The sequence below is a fragment of the Nicotiana attenuata genome, unplaced genomic scaffold (assembly GCF_001879085.1).
Source record: "Nicotiana attenuata strain UT unplaced genomic scaffold, NIATTr2, whole genome shotgun sequence".
Classification (NCBI taxonomy): domain Eukaryota; kingdom Viridiplantae; phylum Streptophyta; class Magnoliopsida; order Solanales; family Solanaceae; genus Nicotiana; species Nicotiana attenuata.
This window is the reverse complement of record NW_017676213.1, coordinates 22763-27691: the sequence shown is the minus strand read 5'-3', so window position 1 is coordinate 27691 and position 4929 is coordinate 22763.

The following is a 4929-nucleotide window of genomic DNA, read 5'->3' as shown; positions in this document are numbered from 1 at the left end:
CATTTCTTCACTCAGTACTCATTTCTCAATCTCAATTTCTCTCATTCTCCAATTAAAATTTATTTAATTTTTTTTACAGATTTTACCTAGAAAAGTAAAAATACACAGTTGAAATAAATAGTCATTGCATTAAAAGAAGAAATAAAAAGAGTGTACAATTGCAAGAAATTATAAGTGCAATTGTACACTCTTTTTATTTCTTCTTTTGATGCAATGACTATTTATTTCAACTTTGTATTTTTTATAACTTTTTAGATGCCTTGACTATTTATTTCAATTGTATAAATCTTTATTTTCAGGTCAAATTCAAAAAAGATTAACTAAAAATTTATTAGTTTTGGCCAAATAAAAATATTTAGTCTAAATAATGTAGTTATATCCAAGTTTTATTATAAATTTTATTCGAAAAGAATTATCTAAAAAAGTAATATTCTTAAAAAGGTAAAAAAATATTTTATTTTTCAAAAAAATGCCACATAGACAGAAAAATCCACGTGGCAGGCGAGTGCCCTCACACTTTTTGCCACATCGGTATTTAGGGGGGTAATGACTCTCAAAAGGCCAAGTTGAGGGGGGTAATTAAGACCGGGCATAGTTCGGAAGGATACTAATAATCTGAGCCAAATTTAGGGGTGGTTTAAGGTATTTTGCCTATTATTTTCTATTCCTTTTTTCGCTAATTCTGGTTCTTCTCTTCTCCGTGTGGAAGCTCACAGATAGGATTTTTTTAGTCAAGGTAATTTTGAAGATAGTTTATAATTTATTATTTTTGCAATTATAGTTTGTATATGTATACGGGTAAACTCGGGGTCAGCACACTCCCCGAATTCTCGGTGAGTATGTATGAGATAGAGACCGAATATGAGAACTCTTTGGTTCGAGGCCGGAACGGGATGCTCGCCACCGAGCCCGACAAGTCAACACCCCCTGAACCCCGAACGAGTTCCAAAACCTCGAAAAGCATTACAAACGGTTGCACACGACTAATAGAGGGCTGTGATATCCGCACCCGACCGGATATCACGGTACAGATCTCGCTTGATGTATCAGTGATTGGTGTACAAGGAGGAATTTTACCTTTTTTAAAATTGTACTAGGAGTAAAACTCCTCTATGACGAGCTTGAAACACACACTAAAATATGCTCGCTAGTCGAATACAGTAAATTAAAATACCGTATCCACAAAGATTGGAGTAAACAGTATTATCGTAGTTTGTAGCTATATTGCTATCCAAGATGATCAACAATTGAGGTTTGTGTGAGTTAAAACTAAAATTAACTAAGAGTCTAAACTATTGGCTAATGACGATCAACACAAGTAATAAGCAAAGGAAGTTATCAATTGGCAGAAGATAGGGTTGATAGGATAGGTGCAAGATAAATGTTTGGGATTTAACTCTAGATAATTGACTTCTCGTGTTCAAGTGAGTCTCGCGAATTCACTTGGTTAAAGTTCAATTATTTAGTAGAAACTCCTCTCTCGATTAAGTTTCAACCTCACAAGATGAACCAATTTTAAGTACGTGAAAATATGCAAGAATTCGTAGTGAATTGGTCTTTAGGAGAACCTCCCTTAATTATCCTCCTATTCAACTAGCCTCTTCCGATTACTAAGAAGAATTAATGACTTCAACCAACAAAAAATAATGCAACAATATCACAAGTTATGCCTCTCTCGATTATATTAACAAGTGAATATAGATGCAACGATTAAAACATCCAAAACGATTAAATACATAAAAACTAGAGTTAATTATCCACAAACAAGTATACACCAAATCCATCAAACCCTAAAGAGAATTACTCCATGGATATGGAGTAATTCATCACAAATATAAGGAAAAACATAAAACGATCCAAACTCTTGTCTTGAGTGAGGATTGAATGATGAATTTCTTGTGCTTTCGCTTCTCCACCTCCTCCTTAGCCTCCTTGGGTCTTAGATGTGTCAAAAGTCCATGAAATGCCCTTTTTATATGTATTTATACTAAGTAGGGTCGGGCCCATATGAAAATACCTTTTCCTGCGGGAACTTGGAAAATAACTCTATAAAAATTGCACAGGCGCGCCGCATGGGGATACACGCCACCGGGACGGTTGTGAGAAACTTCAGAGAGCTTGTTCTGACATGCTTCAGGAAAATTGGGCAGCTGCGGCACGCCACACGCCGCCCCACGCGTCGCGGCTGTGGGGCTTTCTCTGAGTACGGATTTTTCTTGCGTTTTTTATATCCATGCTTGGTCCTTGACCCACGAACGCAATCCCGACTTAATCCCTTGGGCTTTTACTCAGACTTCAAAGAAAATCACTTGAATTTATTCTATAACATCTACATAGCTCGGAATCACTCCAACAAGGCATAAAACACACAATTAGTGCAAAACACTAGCGATTAAAGCTCAAACTCAATTAAAGTGCAGTAAATTGGAGTGCAATAAGCGACTAAAACACGTAATTATAGCCTACCATCAATACCCCACACTTAAACCATTGCTCGAGCAATCAAACTACACTTCATATAGACACAACCTTATTCAGCAACTCTTCTAACTTATTACTGTCACGACCCAAACCGATGGGCCATGACGAGTGCCCGAGTCCTACATGTCGAACACCTTTAAGAATGCGTCTAAGATATAAACATGAATAACATCTGTCAATAACATGCTGAATTACGAGAATAACATACGTGAGGGAAACCTATCCAAAAGATATATATACATATACATGCGAAATACGGTAGGGCGAGCCGACAAGGCTGCTATAGACAACTATATATCCAAAACTGGAAGCCGACAAAGCAACATACTATCCAACTATACATAACTGTCTACAGACCTCTAATAGAATATACAATTGTACAAGGACGGGACTGGGGCCCGTCATACCCATATATGTATATAAACATATCGCACCAAAATCCAAAGCAGCTCCGGATCAAATGGAGCACACCAACTCTCGTTGATCAAGGATCCTAAGAGGGGGACCGTCAGCTTGTCTACCTGTACCTGCGATCATAAAACGCAGGCCCCGGGAAATAGGGCGTCGGTACGAATAATGTACTAAGCATGTAAGGCATGAAAATCAGTACATAAGAGACATAGATGAAACATGGAATAAAGAATTCCGCTTGTAAGTCTAAATAACTTTGTAAACCCTAAAATATTTATAATGTCATGTACGTGCGTATAAATGTCGTATCATGCATAGGTATAGGTGTACATAACATCATCCAGCCTTTTAGGGCATCCCATCATACCATCTCGGCCACTGTGGGCAAAATCATCTACATATACCAGTTGATCAGGTGGTGGTGTGTATATAACGCCGTAACCTTTTCCCATATCCCATATATATATAATATGCGCGTATATAACGTCATCTGGTCATGGGTCAATGTACATGTATATATGAATGAAATGCATAAGAAATACTTTAATAAGATTTTCTCGGAATGTTAAATGATTAATATACCTTTCGGATAACTTTATCAACTACGTATTTTTTTGAGACCCATGAATAGAAGATATAATGATAATTCACATGGGAATCAAGAACATAGGCACCCCTAGTAATTCTATGAATAAAGTCATTTATGAAAGTTGTGCATTTGCTCGTGTCGCTTGTATTGTATGGATCATGCCAAAAAGAAAGAAGGGGTAGCTTTAACATACCTGAGCCGATTCTCTTATCAATTCCTCTAACACACGTCAATTGCGACAAATCACGTAATGATGGATCGAAGTAGGGAAAAATCTGTATGTTATTCTTGAGAAGATTGCACCGACTCCTTTAGAATCACAAATCTCACGCTTTATCGTATCATGAAGTTTCAAACAAATTGCTTGAACTCCATCCGTAAGCTTAGCATTACCTTAATAAGGTAAGCAATATCTTAAAATTGTTGGTTTTGGGAGCTTCATCCATTAGCAAGCTTAGTAGATGTAAACATTTGTATTTTTGTAAATTAAAGAGATTTTAAGTCCTGGTGGTGTGGGCCCCATTTTGTAAGATTTGGTGGCACATAACCGTCTTAAATGTGCCACCTTTCAACTTAATTTAAGAGTCACTAAATAGGGATGGCGTGCTGCCACGTTGGGGGTGGGGTGGGGTGGGCGTTTCCTTAGTCTTATCCAAAGTCTTTAATTAATTACCCACCAATTGCTTAATTAACTAGTTAATCTCCCATTAATCACTAATTAACCAATTACCCACATAATTAAGAATCATTTCAAATTACTTAAAATACTACTCACTTTTTAAAATACTTTATGTACCCTACTATCGTGGTCATGGGGTACCTTGTATGACACTAGTCCACAAATACCGGGTATTATGGCTCGGATCGTATTATATCCCAAATTGACAACCTTCAACGAAACTAATTTTCTTTGATTCATTTACCCATTAACCTTCACGGCACTTACTTATCGCCTGTTATAAATAGCATAAATGCCTACAACCTCAAAATAATCTCATTCCCGAGCCTATGTCGATTAACTTACGACAAAACTTTAACGTACGAAAATGCAAAATGTAATATCCTTCCCCCCTTAGAAACATTCATCCTTGAATGTTTAACTCCTCGGGATCTATATGAGTTTTGGCAGAGTCGCCTTTGTAGCAGTAATACCATCAATCCTTCATGTAGAGAACTCAATAATTCAACGCCACATATTTCCACAATCATCAATCACGACAACGGCCTCACATGACTAGTGATAATAATTAACACAAGAATCCATACTCGTACCTTGGGGCTGTGATGTCTCAGTTGGATCCTTCTCTGGAAGAGGAAATAAGTGAGGATACCTAGACTTCATGTCTTCTTCGGCTTCCCAAGTCATTTCTTCCACATTATTGTTTCTCCAAAGTACTTTCACCGAAGCCACGTCTTTAGTCCTCAATCTCCGAACCTGTCTATCTAGT